The sequence below is a fragment of the Mesoplodon mirus genome (assembly GCF_964341445.2).
Source record: "Mesoplodon mirus genome assembly, chromosome: 11".
NCBI classification, from domain to species: domain Eukaryota; kingdom Metazoa; phylum Chordata; class Mammalia; order Artiodactyla; family Ziphiidae; genus Mesoplodon; species Mesoplodon mirus.
Genome location: NC_138987.1, coordinates 40,858,430 through 40,879,008, shown reverse-complemented (window position 1 = coordinate 40,879,008; position 20,579 = coordinate 40,858,430). Strand labels below are relative to the sequence as shown.

The window sequence follows — 20,579 nt, the reverse complement described above, 5'->3', positions numbered from 1 at the left end:
TTCCCTCCTCCAGCACACACATTCCTTGACACGCCCCCATGGTTGACCCCCTAGGAAGGTAAAGAAGAGCCCAAGATCCCTCAAACCTGCCCCTAGACGTGACCAAGGCTCAGTATCTGTCTGACAGCTGACTATGTGAATAAATAACTCTGAGCTGAGACCGTGGCTGTCCCAGCACCCCAGGCTCTGCTAGCGTACCCCCTCCCCCACGCCAGCTTGGCCCACTTGTGACAAGCTGCTCCTTCCTTTACCCCTTAGCTGCGAGCGGGCTGGGAATTTTCTGGAGGGCCTTCTCTGGGCATCCCGATGTTACCACTCACTGGCAAAGCCCTTGCCCTCTGAGCCTGGGTTTTCCCGTTCAGCAATGCAGAGACTTGGTGCCTGTCTAGTGGGTTTCATGAAGGTTGTGGTGGGAAAGGGACTGGCAGAATCTTCCGTGTGAGGGCCTCCACCCTCCACATCCTGTAGCTGGGGGGAGGGGCAGATAGAGTCAAGGACCCCAGCATCTCCGAGGCCCCTGTGCTGTGCCGTGCCATGACGGTGGGAAGCCCGAAGAGCTGCTGCTTCGGGGCCTGATAGGGAGCTAGAAGCTTGTCCGCTGACCCATGTACGGACGGGGACACTGAGGCCCAGAGCGGGCTGGTGGCATGCTCAAGGTCACAGTGAACTGGGCGTCCTTGAAGGCCAAGGATGTTCGTGACATGATACAGACCCGGTGGGTGTCAGCCAGAGCCTCTGAAGCTGCTGCCCAAGGTGGGGGAGGGGTGTAAACAACTCCTTGACTGGTGAAATTTGCCCTGAAAACCCCAAGGCTCTCCCATCAGGAAGAGGCTTCAGAATCTCTCCCTCCCTGACCATCCAAGCGGAAAAGCAGAAGCCGAGAGATGAAATGCAAATGACTCCTGTCCCATATTTCCGGCCATCAGACATGAATGGAGCGTTCATTCCCTTGGCGTATTCTGGACAGGCTGCCCCCTTCCTCCCCTGTCTGGGGCACACACTCCCGTCACCGCCCATCTGTCTGCACGCACACCTACCCCAGCAGATGCGTGCAAACTCGCCTTCAAGAAATTAAGAAATAATGCATGAGTTTCCCGAATTACACCAATTTAACACTGCATTAAGTTCTGGAATCTCTTAACAGAACCCTGGGAGGGGAAAAAAATTTTTTTTCGGTTTTTTTTTTTTTTTTTTGGTTCACAGTTCCCTGGAAAATGAGACAAACAGTGATCTTTTAAAACCCAGCTACATAATCTGATTATTCCTTCCTGGCAAGCATCTGAGAAATGCCCGGCGGAGGGCGGAGACGTCCGCTTCGCTGAGGCTGCGAGATTTGCATTGGGAAATGGGGCTGGGAAAGTTTGTCTCCTGTGCCAGATCCGAAGCTCCTCGGCACACGATGGGCTGAAAATAAAGTGCCGCTTTCTTAGATATTGGCACAAATTAAAAATAAAGGCCAATTCCTTCCATAATCCAGCGCCAGAATTTCCTCCACGGCTCCCTGAGCAGGTTACCGAAACGATGGTGATTTGCTTTCACTTTGGGCTCCTTGCCTTTGTCGGGAGAATCGTCCATGTGCAGCTGGATTTATAGACCAACAGAAAACGCATTTAAGCGTTGGCTCATTCCACACTTCCGGGACACCTACCCTGTGCCAGACATAGTGCCAGGCTCGGGGGACAAGAGACAATTAAAATAGGACCCTGCCCTGGTGGGTTTTGCGGTGTATTTGTTGGGGGCAGGAGAACAGAAGAAAAACAGTCATCTGCAAGGTCCCACCCTGCCTGAGGGGTCAGGGAGGGCTTCCTGGAGGAGGTAACTTTAGGTTTGAGTCTTGAAGGGTAGATAGGAGAGTGCCAGGCAGAAGGGGACAGAGGGCATTCAGGCAGAGAAGCAGCCTGAGGAAAGTTTTCAGTGGGTCTCAGACAGGCATGGCCTCCCAAGGGCATCTTCAGATTTTAATGTTTGCAGGTTCCTTTATTACAAAGCCCTTTCTTGTCCATTATCTTCCAGCACCCTCAGGCAACCCCAAGGCCAACCTCCAAGGCTCCCTTTCCCTAAGGAGAACACAGCCCAGGGAGGGGAAGCAGGTGGCCCGAGTCCAGCCAGAGCTCTGAAGCCCAAGGCTCTAGGTCAGATGGGCTCTATGGGGACAGCAGAGCAAGTATCAGTATCGTAAGCTGCTAAAGGGAAATTCTAAAAATTAAATCAAAGAATTACAGACACTAATACCAAAGTCTGGAAGATCCCCTTTCTCCCTCCACCTGAGCCCTGCTTCCCCTTCTCGGCTACAGCCCGGGCTGGGTTTCCGGACAGGGGTCCCAGAATATCCATGTCAGAGCTGCCGGCTCTGAGCCTCGGTCTCTGCATCCAGAAAATCGGGGGATGGAGCCTCTCTCTACCCATTTGCAGGAAGCCTGGCATCATCACCGAGCCCCGGAGGCCTGGCCAGTGGAGTTCAGTCTTCAGTTCAGTGGGAGTACAGCATGCCCTCCCATGGGCTTGCTTCTGAAGGGCTCTGTGGTTTAGAGTTTCCCGGGAGCAGATCGGGAATACGGCATCACCTGGGTGTCACTGCCCGGAATCTGATCCCTGGGACCATGAGGCCTTTGGGGAATGAGCAGAGCCTCTGAGCTGAGGCTCATTGTCAGGGCAAGAAGCAGAGCTGCAGTGAAGCTCCTGGCGCAGATCCCGGGGGAGCAGCCTCGGATCCACCCTGGACAAGTCTCCCCTCTGCTTGTTCTTAACTCTGTGACCCTGGTCAAGTTACACAACCTGTGAGCCTCAGTTTCCTCATCTGGGAAACGGCTTATTGTATGAACCAGGTAAGATAAATTTGCATTCTTTGTATTCTCACTTTATTAACTGTTACTCTGCCAGCATTGCTCCAGCCCTTCGGTGAAGCAGCCAGGCAGGAACCAAAGCCGATCATCTGGGAATCCCCAGAGTAGGGGATTCCAAGACTGGCTGTTGACTGAGTGAGGAAATGAATCAAGTGAGCCATTAGACCGCTCTGGTGCCTGCCCAGTGCCATGGCAACCACAGAGCAGGGCAGCAAGGGAGCCAGCTCTGGAGCTCACCTGCCTGTTTTCACACACCAGCTCCACCCCTTACCTGTGGCCAATGCTGGGCTGCTTATTTCACTCTCTCAGCCTCAGTATCCTAATTTTTTAAATCCGCTTGAGAAAGCTGATAATAATAATAATAACTTACAAGGGTGATTTTGAGGATTAAAGGTAAGGACTATGACATTCCAGGCTCCTGGATCAATTACAGTGATAACCGTTATTTATTTTCTTATCCCTGAGTTCTGAAAGGGGCTGTCAGGATTTGAATCCCAGTTTCCACCCCTGATAGCTGTGTGACCTTAGGCAAGTTATGTGACCTCTCTGAGCCTCAGTTTCTTCCTCTAAAAATGGGGATAGCACTTACCTTGCAGGGTTCTTACAGGAATTAAAAGAGTTGATTCAAGGAACATGTTTGGTGTAGAGCCTGGCACATAGTAAGTGTTCAGTAAATAATACTGTTATCATTATCACCACATTTAATAACAGAAACACCCAGTGGGCACAGAAGCAGTGGAGTTTCTCTCTGTCCTCAAAGGGTAGAGACCACCTTGATCCTGGTTTAGCTCTGTAGCCAGCTTCTAGCTCAGGCATGCTTCAGACAGGTCTGTGAATGAAGGGATGGACTGATGGATAGATGGGTGGATGAATGTATGGGTGGATGGATGGATGGGTGGGTGGATGGATGGATGGATGATGGATGGATGGGTAAGTAAATGAATGAATGAGTGAGTGAGTGATGGCTGTCAGGAAACTTCAAAAGCCTAAGTTCAGGGAAGCTCTGGAAGGAGCCCAAGGACTGGGGCAGAGGCTTCTCTTTGAGGGCCATGAGCAATGAGATGGAATGAGTTTTATAGCCAGATATGATCTCTCTTCTCTGCATGAACTTTTCCCCCTCTTCCAGGGACCAGGGATGGTGACCCGAATCTGGGGACCCAGGTTGCTTGGTGTCCTTGACAGTGTGGTTTTGGTGCAGGACAGAGCTGCATTCAGACTGTGACCTCCTCCTCTTTAGGGCAGGGAAGTTCCAGTGCTTCTCTGAACCTCTGTTTCTTCCTCCATAATACGGGAGAATGCTATTTTCCTTTGGGGGCACAGTGATGTGCAAAGATCACGCATTGAGCGTGGTTTGTGATTTGTAAAGATGCACGGGAAGTCAGAGGAGGTGTTTGGGCTCCACACAGTAGACGGCAGGTTGCAGGGAGGTTCTGGAGCTGGGGACAGGCATGGTGCAGGCAGTGTGGACCACCAGCCTGTAGACCACCTGATTCCTTCCCAAGGGGGCTCCAGGCACAGAGTCAGGGAAGGGGTGAGGGCAGAGGGCACCTCCAAGCTGCTGAGGCCACAGAATGGCCCCAGGGATGGGGTGCTGGGCCCAAGGGCCCCCAGAGCCCTGAGCTGCTGAGAGTTCCTCCCCTCTACACCGAGCCCTGTCCTGGGTGCTTCACAAACACTGCCTGGTTTAATTCTCAGAACATACCTGAGCAAGGACGGATTGCTGTCCCACCCAAGGCTCAGAGAAGGGCTATGGCTTCCCCAGGGGCACACAGCTGCTAAGTAGCAAAGGCAGGACTTGGATCTTCTCACGTGGGGTGGGGGGAAGGCAGAGTGCCCTCAGTGGTCGGGGGGGCGCATGCTTGGGGGTATGGGTCACCACACTCCTGTGCCCACCCCTCACATCTGGGTGGCCTTGCCCAGCCACCTCCGTCCTCTCTGCCTCAGTTTCCTCCTCTGCAACGTGGGTCCACCGCAGGCCCTCCTGCAACTCATCCAGGCGAGGGTCACGGAGGCAAAGCGCTCCAGCAGGGAGCCCTCCACGCGTCCCCACTCATTTGTCACTGTTACTTGAATTCCTTCTCTTTGGCGGAGAGAGACATGGGGCAGCGAGCCCCTAAGGACGGGCGGGGCCTGGCAGGAGCCGGTGAGGGTCTGCACTGAGGCTGCCCCAGCGTCGTCTGGGCCTGGAGCTTGAGGGCAGTGGGGTCCTTAACATCTGGAGTCTGGTTTCTGTTGCCACCTGTGGCCTCCTCCAAAGGGGCTGGCTGTCAGGAGTGGGCAAGCCATTAGCCTGGGTATGTGTCATGTGATTATTCCCTCCAAAGATTGAACCCAGGGCTTGCCCTGGTGGGGCTCCAAGTCCGCAGGAAGGCTCTTCTGCCCGGGTCCAAGTCCCACGTAAGGGATCGCACCAATGTGGGTGAGAACAGAGGACAGGGCAGGGACTCTGCCTGGGGGAAAGGGGCCAGACATCAAGGAGGACTTGTCAGAGGAGGTGGGCACCCAAGGAAATGGAGGATGAGTTGACCAGGCCAATAAGCAAGGAGTGGGGCGATCTTGAGGTAGAGGGAACAATGCATATGGAGCCCAGAGGAAGATGTTTGAGAAACTTCTGGATAGCATGGCTGTCCCGTGGTACTTGTGGAAAGCTGTGGAGGCGAGGCTGTAGAAGTCAGCAGTGGCTTGATCTCCAAGGACTCTGGCTAGTTAAGGAGTTTGGACTTTACTCTGTAAATGCAGGATGGCAGATATGTGGCTTGTGTACCACCACCAGCCACTGCTGTGCCTAGGACAGACATTGCTAATCAATCCATCACAGCATGGAGTCAGGATGTGCCTCGGCCCAGCCCCCCAGGCAGTCCCAACCAGTCAATCCTGTAGGCACCCAAGATGACACCTGTTTGCCTTACTGCCGTAGTCAATAAGAATAATGACAGCACTTCACAGTTGCTTATATTGTGTGACTCATCCAGGCACCCAGAGTACTTTCCTGATAGGAGAGGAGGCAGGTGGCAGCCTCTCATTCCACCTGGGCCACCAGGCTCCTGTGTGGCTCCAATGCCTTACAGTGCTGGGCAAGTTTGGTCCTTCCTGGGAAAACAAAGCCTTTCTTTCCAGTGGGTCCGGGCATGAGCACCATCTGGGAATGTAGACCCACCTATCCCGGGTGAGCCCCTGTCCATCACCTACAAGTCCATAGGTCAGCGGGCAAGTCCAGGTCAGCCCCGGACATCCAGCTGGGGTCTGGCCGAGGAGTGGGGTCTCTGGGGGAGGGCTGGGGCCAGGCAGAATTTTGGGCAGGACTAGGGAAAGATTAGGAGACTTTTCTCCTGAAATTTAAACAATCGGACAATCTGTTCTGGATCAATTTAGAAGCAGTGAAGTGAAAAAAAAAATCAGAAAATATAGTGTGAAAGCTATTTTCTATCTCAGTTGGGAAGAGCGATGAGCTGGAGTTTATTCGTGGACTGTCCGAGGCCATGGCCGGGGCCTTTCACCCCCTCACCACCCGCTCTGCCACTGCCCTGGCCCCCTCCTACCCCCACTCCCCGCCACCTCCTCCTCCCTGCCCAGTGCTGGGCTGGGCAGCCAGGGGTCTCGGAGCAACGTCCTCCCCAGCTGCAGCCTCGGGGAGCCAGCAGTCTACAGGGGCCTCAGACATGGACGTACCAAATAGGCAGACCAAGGCGTCTCCATGCCAAGGACCAGGTGTGTCTGGTTCACTTCTGTATCCTCAGGGCCTAGAGCTGGGACTGGCATCTAGTAGGTTTCCTGCCTGAATGACGGATGGAAGAGCAGGAGGGAGGGAGGAACAGAGGCTTTGAATGAAGTGACCAGCTCATGGCCACCAGTTTGTTAGTGGTGGAGGTGGGATTGGAACCAGAGCTGCGACCCCAAGACCTGGATGTAGCCCCCCACCATCCCTGGAGCCAGGAACCAGGTCTGAGAACCAGGAAGCAGGGCCTCCCCTGCCAAGGATGCTTTCTTTTCCTGCCGACACAACTCCTGAATGGGGTCTTTCACCATTGGAGCCAGATGCTGATTGTTTTAAAGTAAGCTTGTTCAAAACAAATAAACAAATAAGCTTGTTCAGTGTGGGGCCTGAGCAAGGGGAACTGGGGAAGAGGGTAGGCAGGCAGCAGTGCAGATCCCCCCTCTCCACTTTCCAGTCTGAATTGTCCCCCAGAAGGAACGGACTCCCCAGGGGCTGTGGTGCATTGAGTTCCAGAAGGAGTTCAACCAGGGGCTGGATCTTTGGGGAAGTCTTGAATGCAGGGGGGGGGAGGGCTCCCGCACTGGTGGGAAATGAGACCATCAGATTCCCATCCCCAGAGAATGGTCTCTTGTTTCTCCCCCAGGCATTGGGAGAGGGAGAAATTCCCAGTGGTTTGGTTTGGGGTTGTGGCAGCTCCCTCCCCCAGATACTCCAGGCCAAGAGCCTAAGGCCCAGAAAGAACCTTGACTTAGAAACCAGACCAGCTCGGGCCCAAGTCCCAGTAGCTCAGCAGCTGTGTGACCTTGGGCAGGTGACACAACCTCCCTGAGTCTTAGTTTTCTCATCTGCAAACTGAGCGGTCGTCCCCCTTTTTTTGAAAATTAAAGGAGACCATATTTGTCAAATACCTGTCATGGGGCTGGACAATGCCTGTCAAGAATGGTCTCATTCTCCCGTTTCCACTGTGTGGAAGGGCAGTCATTAGACCCTGCTTAACTCTCGTTTGGGTTCTGTGTCTGCACCCTGGAGCCCAGTCCAGGGCAAGTCGCCCCCAGCTGAGAAGGGGGGGTGGTTATGCCACAGCACAGAGGGCCCTGCGAGCCCAAAATGTCTTTGCACCCACCCTTAACCATGCTGGGGATGTGCAGATTGTGCTGGGCGAGGCCAGCTTGACATAGTGGAGGGAACCTGCGCTGAGATTCTGGGGCACCAGGTGCTAGTCCCAGGTCTACTCTGTGTGAGCTGTGTGACCCTCAGAAATGACAGCCTCTTTGAGCCTCCGCGTCCTAATCTGAGGCTAATAACCTCCTCCGGCCACTGCTCAGGATCACGTGCAACTCACCTAAGAGAACAGATGTGACAGCTCTAAGCAAACCCCCAGCCAGTCAGAGGATGGGAATGGAAGCCCTGTTTACTGACCACCTACTGAGCTCCCAGCTCGGGCCAGGTTTCACTTATACTGTCTCATTTAATCTCACACTACCCACGTGAGGCTGGGGTTAGCACCCCACTTTCTGGGGAGAGGCCCAGAGAGGCTAAGTGGCGTGCCCAGGGTCACAGGGCAACCGTGTCCCCTCCTGCAAGCCTGCCTGCTCTCTCTGGCCGCCCTCTGCCAGGCACCGGCCTAGCACCCACCTCCCCTTGAAGTCCCGCCCTCTCACCCCAGTTCTGATCCGGTTACCTGTCGGCAGGGCTCTCCCATAAATGCTTTTTGATGTTACCTCTCCATTCCCCAGAAATTTTGGAGCCAGCGTTCCCCACAGTGGCACACGAATTAGACCTCCGTAATACTGTTTACCTAGATGTCAACTTATAAAATTTAGCAATTTTCTCTGCATGATAAGCAATGTTCAGTTTTGAAAAGGAGGAAGCCTGCTATGATGGGCCCGGGAGTTGCGTTTGGCCCCTGTAGGACCCATGTGATAAAGGCTCATCCTGGCACCAGCCTCTGCCCCAGTAGCAGGGACCTCCCCTGCTGGGAGGGGCCCTGTCAGCCTGAGGGTGGGGACTTCCGTCCATCAGGGGCCTGTGCTCAGCCCCTTGCTCCCTGCTCCTTAAGTGTCTTAGGTGTCAGAGCCCACCTGGGGGATGGTCAGAGGGCTCTGGCCTCTCTGAATGCCTGCAGGCACATTTCTTAGCAATTCTTTTGTTTCCAGAGTGCAAACTCAGAATTGGAATGGGTCACCAATTTGGGGAGGACCCAGCAAAAGCCGGTTTAAACAGAGGGAGTGCCGGCTGATACTGGCTCTGCTGGGGAGGTGCCCCCAGGCTGGGAAGAGGGGCGAGCAGACAGGAAGAGAAAAATGCCAGTGAAATGGCTCAGAGCAGTTTGGTCTGATTCCAGAATACAGCCTCTAACCAGACACCTGACAGCCCCTGGACATCACGACCTCGGGCCTGAGAGCTGGGCTTCCCTCCTATCTCCTAGGACATATGACACTGCCATCCTCCGAGACCAGGATGAAGACTCAGGGAGTGCCCCTGAAAGGGCGTGCGTGAGAGGCATCTTCCGTCTCTCTCTCCTGGCCCCTGCCCCTCACTCCACTCGGGTGGTGGACCACTCACGCTTCCTGGGACATCAGCCAAGGGAGGGGCCGGCAGAGGGAGGCAGCAAAGCCCAATGGGCTAGGATGGCTGAGGAGTTCAGTTTGGGGTGCAACAAATGTGGGGTGCCGGGGGTCCCAAGAGTGGAGATGGGCAGGAGGAGGCCACTGTTTGTCCAGGTCGGGGCCCGAGAGAGCTGGTGGCGGTGAGCAAGAGTTTGCAAGCGCTCGAGGAGGCTGGCTGAGAGCCGCCTCCTGCCACCTTTGGGAGTGTCCTGTTTTCCTCCATGTTCAGCCGTTGCCGCCAGGGAGCCCTCTTGGTGTGCAGCATCCCCTGCCTGGCTCACTGAGGGCCAGTGTGGCCACCAGCCTGACCTGGCTAGCCGCTGCTTTCAAACAGGGGGCTGGAGGGTGGATCCACTGTCTCTGGGTTGCTGCTGGTTCACCTCCCTCTCAGCTCAGCAGCTTTGGTGCCAGTTTACAGAGTGTGGGTGGGAGGCTTGTTAATCCCCAGAAGTGGAGCTGGTCCATGGGAACGTGGCCATGGGCCCTCCAGGCCGGCCGTGGGGGTTAAGAGTGCCAGGCTGTGTCGGGCAGCCTGCTCGGCACCATCCCTGTGGTCTCTGCTGCGGCCCTATTTGCATAATTTTGAAGTTGATTGGCCTAAAGGCAACTTCGCTTAATCACAGCTAAGTCTCTGGTTGCAACAGCAGCTGCTTCCAATTAGCGACGTTGGTGCCATGGTTTGTTAGACTGGCTAGGCAGCCCCTCTCCCACCTCCCCCGCCGCCTGGCCCCCCTTAGACCCAGAAGGAACCCGTAGGGCCCGTAGCTGCCTGCAGAACTGAGTGTGGACAGGTTAGCACACAGCCTGGGATGTAGCAGGTGGAGGCCCTGCCAGCTCCCTGGAGATGCTGCCATGATGGGCTGCGGACTGTACTTTGGGTACCAAGGCACAGTGGTTAGAAAACGGGGCTGCCTGGCTTTGTTAGTAAAGTTTTATTAGCATGCAGCCGGTGCCGTGCAGCCTGTATTGTCTAGGGCTGCTTCCTTGATGTAACGGCACAGCTGAGTCACTGTGATGAGCCCTCCTGGCCCACGAAGCCCATGATGTCTAGTGTGTGGCCCTTCACAGAAAAACGTCCCCGCCTCTGACCTAGCCCAGTGGTTCTCATACTTGAGTGTGCGTCACAATCCCCTGGAAAGCTGGTAAAATTCAGATTCCTTGCCTCCACCCTTGTTCTAATCCGACGGGTCCCGGGGGGCCCCAGATCCCGCGCTGCTAACCAGCTCCCAAGCGGAGCGCAGGACCACACTCCAGGCGACCCCGGTCCAGCCACCTCCAGGGCCCCTCACAACAGTTTCCATCCTCCTCCTCCTACTCTGAGCCCCATCCTCCTTAGAAAAAACCAAGGCTCTGAGAGGTCCCTTGCTTCTCTGAGGGCCTGAGCTGATACACTCTGGCTCTTCCCCAGCACATGCTACACCCTTGACCCAGGCACCTCACCCCAGGTGCACCACGTGCCAGGGCACACCAGGCCCAGCTCGGTTACCTGGCTTGGTCGGTTTCACGTCTGGGGTCCACACCAGGGTCCGCCATCGGTGACAGCGACGACTCCTTGGCAAGTCAGAATGTAATTGTGTTCCTTGGGTTGGGGGAGCATGATGGTGGGAAGGCAGGGTGTCAGGGGCACAGCTGAGAGCGCTTGGCCCCCACCAGGGGCTCTGCTACCTCCCCCACCCCTGGCATCTGCAGTTTGCGGTGCATTCAGTTACCAACGTCTGTTTGGTTTCATCCCCTGGCTCAGGCAGAGACCCGGGCTGCCACGCCTGAATCATCTAATGTCACTTTGTGAACGATCGAGGGTACCTCCCACACGGCACCCACTTCATCTCTCATCTTCCCGTGACCTGGGGCGGGGGGAAGGGGCAGGACACCCACTTACAGAGGAGAAGCTGAGCCTCCCCGAGGCCAGGTGACCTGCCCGGGCAGCTGCGAGGGGGCAGTGGGATTCCATGCCTGGGTTACCTCACAGGGGCCCACCTGGTCGGGGCACACTGCGAGCATAGGAGGACCTTTAATGACCAACGTCCCCAATTTATAGGTGAGGAAACCGAGTCATCAAGAGCTTATGACCAGGAAGTACTTGATGGGGCAGAGTGTCTGGGGCTCCCCGGGAGGAGGCGGGGAGTCCACATGGAGATGAATCCTTGCTGGAATTCCCCAGCACAGGGATAAACATCCTTGAACCTACCAGCCAGCGTAACAGCTGGAACACCCACCCCCGTCCTCTCGGGGCCACCACCGTTACCCAGTGTGCTGTGATCACAGGCTCTATTAAAGAGGAATAAAGGAATTCCTACTGCAGGGGTCATCACCAGGAGTAAAGGCAATGATACAGCTGCACTTTCGTATGACGTAGGTGCCCAGGATCTGGCTGAGGCAGCCCAGCTCAGAGAGGTGAAGGCACTTGCCCAGGGTCACACAGCTGAGAAGTGGCAGAGCCCAAGCGTGCGGACCCCAAGGTCAGAGCCCTTCCTTCTGGTTCTCTGCTGCTGTGCCGAACCTCAGGCAGGACGGGAAGCCCCGTTACCTGGGTGAGCACTGCCCCCAAACTGGTCCCATACTTATTGCACTGAATGAACCCTCACTTTGCCACACGTGTCTTAGTCTCTCTGCCGGGAATGCCCTCCCTCACTTACCGGTCCATCAGGAGTTACTGCCAGACCCTCTGGTGAGTTGAATCCCAGCTTTACCACAACTAGCTGGGTGACCCAGGGCAAGTTACTTAAACTCTCTGTGCCTCAGTTTCCTCATTTGTAAGTTGAGGATAATTACAACACCTCCTAATAGCGTGAGGATTAAATAAATCCCCATCCTCCCATCCCACCAGGCTGGGTCGGGCACTTCTCCTGGGCTCTCATGGCACCCTGGTTTCCCCATCACAGCACCAGTCACCCTGGGCTGCCACTGTCCACCTGGATGGTGACTAGATAAGGGCCACCCAGGCCTGTCTGGACCTGGCACTCTGTCTGCCGTAAGCAGAGCACCTGTGACTTCAGGGGACAAGAAATGAGGTTTATGTCTGGCCCAGCTCAGGACAGACAGGATCCAGTGATGGGAGGGAGGGAGAAAGAGCCAGCCTCCTTTGTGGCCTGGCTTTAAATGCCACCGTGGCACTGGCCACGACAAAATGCCAGCTATGGGGGCACAGAGGGCCCTGAGTGTGGAGATGGTGGTGGGTGGGGCAGTGCCTGGGGGCAGGGGAGACCTGGCTGTAGAGGCTTAGGGCCCTTTGACTGTATCCAGATGTGTTTCCAACAGCAGCTGGAGCGGACAGCCCTCCCTGGTGGACAGGTCTTCTGCTGCCGGCTGGAGATGGGCTGGGGGTGCATGGGAGGGGGCAGCCAGGAAGGCAGCCCAGCTTTGGAGTCAGGTGGACAACACCCTCTCCGTGGGCTCTGTGGGCCTCGGTTTCCTTCCTCAGAGGGCAGGGGGCTGAATGCACTCACGAACGCACCTCACCTGGGCAGTGCCCAGGATGGAGGACGGCCTCCAGCAGTGGCATCACTGACCCGCATCTGACCAAGAACGGACGTTGAGGGCCTCGGGGGGAATCCACATGCATGGTCTCTCATCCTGTGAAGTGTTAGCCCAGATGCGCCCCTGCAACCCCAGCTCAGCCACTTCCGAGCTGTTAGACCTCCCAGAGAACAGCCTCAGTTTGCTCACCTGTAAAATGGGACTCTTGGGGAGGTGCTGTGAAGACACCAAGGCAGGGGGACCTGAGCCTGGCCCTGGGGACAGTCCCCAGGTGGTGGCCCCAGGCCCTGGGCCTGAGCTGGGTCCCCATCGCTGGCGTAGGGCTGAGGTTCTCTCCAGCTGCTAGCCTCCTCGTGGCCCCAGAAGAACCAGCTGAGTTCCTGTCCACACAGGCCGGCAGCCATGCTCCTTTGCCTATACAAGGCCCGACTGAGTCACTCTCATTTTATTGGGGTGTAGGGTTGATCGTGGTGGGGAGTGGAAGGCCAGCGGCTGCGAGGGACAGGGTTTCTGGTCTCCACCGTCCAGAGCTGGGCAGATCAGGATGTTCCCAGATGCACGGTGTGCACAGGCACGATTTCCTTCAGGAGCAGGAAGGGTGAGGGGCTCACCCTCACTGAGCCCGGCCGCGAGCCCAGGTCCCTGCCCTGGACAAGCGCCCAGCCTAGGGAAGGAGCCAGGCAGGGCCAAAAAGTGACCCTCAGTCCTAGAAGGATGTGAGGGGCCCCAGGGGAGGCTGTGACGGGCAGGTGTGGGGAGAGCAGGCTCTGGGCACAGAGGCTGGGAGCCCTGTGTGAGGAGCGCAGGTGCTGGCCCCGGACCACCTGCTCAGGTTCTGGCTCCTCTGCCTGCAGGCTGTGTGATCTCGGGCAAGCTGCTGACCATCTCTGTGCCTTAGTGTCTTTGTATCAGGAGCTTAGCACACAGGGTGGGTAAGTAGAGGGGCAACTGCTCCGACAAGCTCTGTGCTTTGTGGACCAGCGAGGAAGCTGGGATGGGAGGGAAAACAGGGAGTGCGGAGGAGGTGTGAGGGTCTGACCTGGACCACCTCCAGCCTCCTCCCTCACCCCCACCCCATTCTCCCTTCAAGCTCTTTCCCAAAGTCAGCTGCCCTTGGGGCCCTGCCCTGGTGACCTGGTGCCCTCTCCCACCTCCCCTTTGCACCCAGCTGCCCTGAAGGTCTCTTCCTGTGCGCACACCCAGCCGGCTGGCCCGGCGTGGCCAGGCAGAGGACAGGGTGGGCAGAGCCCGGGGACGCCCTCAGGGTCATGGCTGGTCCCATGGTGTGAGCATGGGCCAGCGCCTCCCTCCGTCCCCTCACCCGGCAGGTTCGGGCATGAGACTGCACAGCTGTCCTGGTGCACAGTAGGTGCTCAAGGGGCTCACTCCTCCCCACTTGGCTTTACTTGTCCTCGGCTCTGATCCCGGCCCCTTCCTCACCTGGGAGGGCCAAGCCCCCAGTTTCTGGTGGTCCTCATGACCGGTGGGGGTGGGCCCCAAAGAGGCCCATCAGCACCCACTCCGTGCCAGGAGCGCCCACTGCCTGCCGGCCGCACCTCCTTCCCTTGCCCTCCCTGAGCTCGGCCCCATCCCTTGGCCTTTGCACATGCTGGCCTCACTGCTGGCGCGCTCCCTCCCCAGGCCCACCTCGCCTGGTCCAGATGAGCCTGCCTGAGATCTGACCTGTCAGATCTCGTGTTCCCTGGGGACACCCCCGACCCAGACCAGGTCAGGGCCCTCTTCTGTGCTCAGGTGCCCGGAGTCGCCGCGTGTGGTTGGCTCCACAGGGGCAGGAGGGGTCTGTTTAGCCCACCACCGTGTCTGCAGTCCTTAGCCCAGGGCTGCCCAGCATCACACTCAGCAGGGAATGAATGAATGAATGTCTCCATCCCCCCACCCCGTGCTGTAGGAGGCCCTTGGAGGGTTTTAATCAAGGAGTGATGCAATGGGATTTGCATTTTGAAAGGCAGCTCTCTGGCTCTGAGGTGAGGGTAGGTTTTGGGGACAGAAGTATAGGGAGGCCCCATGTGCTTGACTGATTCATGGGGTGGGGTGCAGGCCACCGAGATGGGAGCAGCGTGGACCTCAGGGCCGGCGTGAGGTTGAGAAGATGTGGGAAGGGAAAGGGGCTGACCGACACAGGCTGGGCCCCAGCTCGGGTGCGCTTCACGGTGGCCGTGACTGCTGGCCATGCAGCCCAGAAACATGAAAATATCACATGAAGAATGGATCACTTAAAGTGTCAGGGCAGGAAGAGGAAAGACAGGCCCACAGACTGTCGGAGGGCAGCCCTGGATTTCTCTCCCCACTCTGGGGGCCTCTATTCCAGCCTCCCTCCATGGGAGGGGGCTCTGGCCCCAGGAACCTTCCCTCACTGGGGAGAACAGAAACCAAAGCCCAGCCTCAGTTTCCCATCTGTAAGTGGGTATAACACGCCCCCCATGAACGGGTGTTGGGAAGGCTGCAGGCAAACCTGTCGCAGTCTGGCCCGTGTCCATCTTGTTTCCTGCTTCCCACCCTCCCGCCACTCCCTCCGCAGGCCCCAGGGGTCAGGAGGACATTGTTTGATCTTGCTTCACACCGACGTCTATTCCTGGACTTCACGTTTCACACTGAGATTTCATAACCTCCAAGTGTGTGTTGTCCTAAAAATAAAAGTTCACAAACTCAGGATTAGGTCTGCATCGCCAAAGAAAGGCCCTGGAAACTTGAGGACTTGCTGGAGGATAAGGTCGCCGCTGATACCGTGTGTGCCTGTCACGTGTATGTCTGGGCAGCAGGGGGTTGTGCATACATGTGCACGTGCGTGTTGTTGCAGACGTGTGTGCAAGCGTGTGCTGCCTGATGAGTGAACACGCCCACCTGCCCATGGAGACGGCACAGGAGCAGAGTGCGGGCTTGGCATCCTGGCTCTGCCCCACCCGTGCCTCCATCCACACCCCGGGGAGGGCAGTGGTACAGCCTAAGGGTGTTGAGAAGTAAGTGAGCTCATGGGAGTCAAGTGCTCCGCATGGCTCCCGGCCCAGGGTGGGCGCCCAGTGGCTGTCTCCAGGGTTATTTCCAATACCCGCCTATTGGGTACCTGCTCTGCCCACAGAACTGTTTGTGAGGCCCCAAAGGGCTCTATCCTTGTTAAATTACTAATTCATAAAGCTCATACTACTATTAATCATAAGAAGAATGCCCAAGCTCAATTACTAATTCATCATGGAATCAGTTGCTTCCTGACTGTCGCCCCCAGGCCGTCGTCCCATGGCAACCAGACCTGGTCCATCTTGTTTGTGGCTGAATCCGACCCCCACCCAGCACTGGGTTTGGCCCCCTGTAGAGGCCCGTTAGGTATTCACTGATGGGCATGCAGAAGAGGACCCACTCCTTGGACACTGGGGGTGGGGAGGACGAGTAGCCGTGGCAGCTTCACGGACCAGGTGGCATTTGAGCCGGACCTCGTGGTGGGTCTGATTTAGACATCTGAGTTGGAGGAGGAGATGCCCAGGGAAGGGCCAGCCCGAGCAAAGGGCCCGACTCCTGTGCTCTACCACCAGCACCCAATGCCCAGGAGGCTGGGTCGGGACCCATCCTCACCCCGCCCGCCACGGGGCTGACTGCAGAGCTGCACCCCCGCAGGGGTGGGGCAAGGTGGGGTGTGTCTGGGTGACAGGTGTGTAACTAGTCATGTGCCCTTCTTTGTTTTTGCTGCTGGGAAATGCGGGGCTCAGGTGGCCGGGTCTAAAGAGGTCAGGCTCCTACGGCAGGGGTCTGGGTTCTCAACGCCCCCGCCTGCCACCCATTTTCTCTAACCCATTTGCTCTCAAGCTGGGACACAAACTAATCACGCAGCATGCTCCCGCCCATGCCAGTCTCGGGAGCCCACCCAGGGGAGTGAGAGAATCAGAGGGAGAAAATCTTTGCTGAGAGATGGGCACCGCAGCTGAACCTCAAAAGCTGGGTCCAGGCTGCCCGCCTGCAGGAGAGGGGAAGGGTGTCCCCGGTGTGGGGACAGCATGTGCAAAGGCCCAGAGGAGAGACACATCCTGGAGGGCTGAACCTTGAGGAGCTGAGAGAGACAGAGGAGGCAGCAAGAGCCAGACCACCTGGGGCCTGGGATGTGAGCATGGACTTGAACCTGGAGCTGCCAAGACCCCTAAGGAGGTGGGTGGGTGGTCAGATGGGCATTTCAGGAAGTCAATAGGACCTGGATTGGTGGGCGAGGCTGGGGCAGAGGTATCTAGCGGCAAGGAGCACTCCCCATGGATACTTTTGAGCACTGGCCCCATTCCAAGCACTTTGATGCATCACTTCACTCAATCATCACAAGGACTCTGTGAATTCGATACTATTTTCATCTCCCTTTTAGGGCCGAGGAGACTCAGGACACTTGTCCCAGGTCACACAGGGTGTGGTTACAAAAGGTGGAGCCAGGCAGTGTGGCCCAAACCCAAGGCCCACCCTCCAGACCACCCTGCCCTTGACCCGGTCCGGGCAAGAGGGGATGCTCTTGGCCACGCCCAGGGAAGGTCATGGTGGGCTAAGCAGGGGTCTGGGGTAAGCCGAGAGAGGATGAGGAACCTCCAGGTATTGAGCCAGGGGCCGCCAGGCATGGGGGGTCCTGGAGGGTCCGTGGCAGTGCTCCCTGCCCCACACCAAGGGCCTGCCTCCCCTCCCTCCCTCCCGAGCCCTGCCTAGCCTGGCTGACCGAGAACAGATCTGTTGTTGTTGCCAGTGGGGTTTAATTCATCTTCGCCGGCTCTGTTTCTCTTCACATGCCCTCCATCCTCTCCACTCAGGCCTCGCCAAATTGGGTGTTTAAAAATAATCCTCAAATCTGGGAACAGCAGTCCCCGGCTGACCCAAGGGGTGGATGCAGAGATGCATGCTTGACTTGTGATTCTGGAGGCAGTCAGCTTGGGGGGTCCTGCTCATCCAGAATGTTCCCCCTGTTATTTGAGATTTATCATTGGCCACCAGCTACCATTGTGGGTAGTTTACCAGTTTTCAAAGAAATAGAACCCGGGTCAATAAATCGAATCTGTCTGTGGTAAATGTGCTTTCTGAGGAGTGAGGGTCAGGGGCTCGGGAGGCTCTGGAAACTCCTATAGTGCCAGGAGGGAGAGTGAGTTTCGAGGCTGGGCTTGCTTCCTGTCTGAGACACTGAGTGGCTGTGTGACCTTGGGCAAGTCACTTCACCTCTCTGAGCCTCAGTGTCCTACTTTACCAGATGGGAGTTTGATATCTGCCTCATCAGGCTGTCGGGGACTATCTGAGATAACATGGTGAAAAGCCAGCGTCCAGCACCTGTGAAGAGCCCAGCTGGTCTAAGCCAGTCCCAGGGCGCAGCCCCATGGCCGCAGACCCCAGAACCAGGGCTGGACCCAGGGGGCAGGATGAGGGATGCTCACTCTTTCAGCCCCAACTCTTACCTCTGCTGGAGAGGCTTCCCCCAAATGTCACCAGTGGGGGAGGGTCCCAGGTGGTGGCACCTGACAGTGTGACACACCCAGGTCCCCCTCTGCAGACCCCACAGGGGGGCTAAGGTGAATATGGAGGCTGTTGATGGTGTGCCCTCAGAAGCTGGCCCTCTCTTGGAAACCTCACAGGGATGGCAGCCACAGAGTTTCCAAAGCAGCTCTCCCACCGAGCCAGGAATAGAGATGCTGGCTTATAGCTTTGCTGTCTTCGGTCATTAGAAATGGAATTTTTATGTAACTTCTCAGTGACGCATGGTGGGGTTTTCTTTCCACCACAGGTTCAGCCTTCAGTGCCAGCACCTAAGCTTCCCCGGGGTCTGAGGAGGTGGGGCAGCCCCCACCTCCACCTTTGTCCCACCAACAGGGCTGTGGCTTCTGTCACCCATTGACTCATCCTGAGGCAGCCGTGGGTGGCCAGGTGGGGCGGAGGGTGCACGACCAGGCAGAGGGGACTGAGCAGATCGCAGGGAGGACCCTGCTGGACAGGGGACAGACGAGTCACAGTGCATCACTGTGACGGGGTACACCTGTGCTGTGCGGGACCCACACATCCACAACAGGCCCTGTTGCTTCAGCGCCCCCAATGGGCCAAGGGCTTGAGGCTGGTGCCAGTCGTTCTGGGAGTCTCACCCAGTCTGCGTGACCCCCAGTTGGCCAGGCCCTGGCCCAAGACTCTCACAGTCGGATAGAGGAGGACATGAGGACCAGTTCCATAAGGTAGAGCTGCTGGGCGCCCTCACCCAGGACACCCTGAGTCCCTAGAACCTGGCACAGGCCCTTTCCGGGCGTCAGCAAGCGGATAAGTGGGGGTCAGCAAGTGGATGTTGAGAGAATACATGAATGAATAAATGAATTAACACATTAAGGAGCGAAGAGATAGAATATGATACGCCTCAATGGAGAGACAAACTTCTTCCAGCTGATGGAATCAAGGCAGGCTTCCTGGAGGAGGTGGCATTGTAACAGCTTCTAAGGTGGTGCAGGATTTGGACTCACAGGAAAAAGAGGAAGGCACCCCAGGTGTGAGTAATAGCCCCCCTCAGTATACGCAGGACTTTGTAGGGAGCGGGAGCAGCTGGAAGGAGGGCTGGGCACCTGGCAGAGGTGGACCCCCACCCCCACCCAAGCATTTGTTCAATGAACCCACCAGCTCTCAGACTGGAGCCCTGGCTTAAAAAGTGAGCAACCCCACCTTTCGGGGGCTAGAAGGGCTTGGAATCTGGAGACCAGGCTTGGCCCTCAGGTTCCCCATCTGTGGAATGGGGCCACATGGCAGGGAGGACTCATCTCAGAGGACCTGTCACTCCCCACCCCCACAGTGCATTTTCCAGGATTGATCTTTAGGTTTCCCTAGTACGAAACCCTTTCCTAAGCACTTTCAAATGCTTTAATCTCCTTCATCCTCCCAGGAGGGCCCTGAGGGAGGCAGGAAGGAGGCCCAGGCTCAGAGCAATTAAGAAGTTCACAGCCCTTGGGGGCAGGGCTGCTCCTGGGGCAGCAGAGAGGCCTTCCTGGAGAGGTGGGCGGGGCCCTCCCCAGGGGCTGACACCAACATCACCCTGAGTAAGCATTGTATTAAGGTGTTCAGGCTTCGTCCAACAGCCCTGCCACCCCCTTTTCTTATTCTGGCTCACCAGCCTTCCGAGCAGCACTGACACTCTGGGTGCCTCCCTGCCACCCATGCTGCAGGTGAGAAGCCCCAGGCCCCAGAGCAGGGGCAGGGCCTGGCTGTGAGCACCCTGTGTTTGGCTGTGAATCTGGCACTGTCTCCCCGGTCCGAAACTTCCGGCCTCTGGGTTGTCCCTTTGGCTTCCTGCCCTGCCTGCCCGCTAGTCAGCAGGATTCAGAGCTGTCTTGGACCCAAGCTGGGGTCCCGGAGCTCTCCCTGATCAGGGGTGCCGTGAGGGTAGAGGGTAGTGTGCAGGACCTTGTTTGGCCTGGAGCCTGGCACATAGTAGGCGCTCAGCAAATTATTCCCCAGCCACATGCAGCTACAACCCTGGTGGGGCTCTAGCAGGCCACACAGTACACAGAGGGCACTTGGTCCTCCTCCCCAGCCTCCATTCCCAAAGCCCTGGGGTGGGGTGGGGCGGGCTGATGATAGTGAGGGAACCTGTCCCTCAGGTTTGTCCTGAGGTTTCAACAACCTGATATAAAGTGGCCACTGTGGGCCAAGGCCCTGCCTTAGGTGGCCTGTTGCTACCCACCCCTCCCCACATCCTCCACTGGCCTCCCTGCTGCTCCTACCTCAGGGCCTTTGCACCTGCTGCTCCTTCGGTATGCAACACTTCTTCCAATCACCACCATCCATCTCCAGAACTTTGTCATCTTTCCACACTGAGACTCTGTCCCCATGAAACACTCACTCCCATTCCCCCTCCCCCAGCCCCCGGCACCCCCCATCCTACTTCCTGTCTCTATGGACTTGACTGCTTTAGGGACCTCGGATGAGTAGAATCACACAGTA

General features: G+C 57.0%; 1 protein-coding gene across 5 annotated transcripts in view; it reads left to right on the top strand.

Moving 5' to 3' along the window:
- SHISAL1 (shisa like 1) overlaps positions 1–20,579 on the top strand; it is a 78,948-nt gene that overhangs the window by 4,763 nt on the left and 53,606 nt on the right. The gene's annotated exons all lie outside the window — the stretch shown is intronic.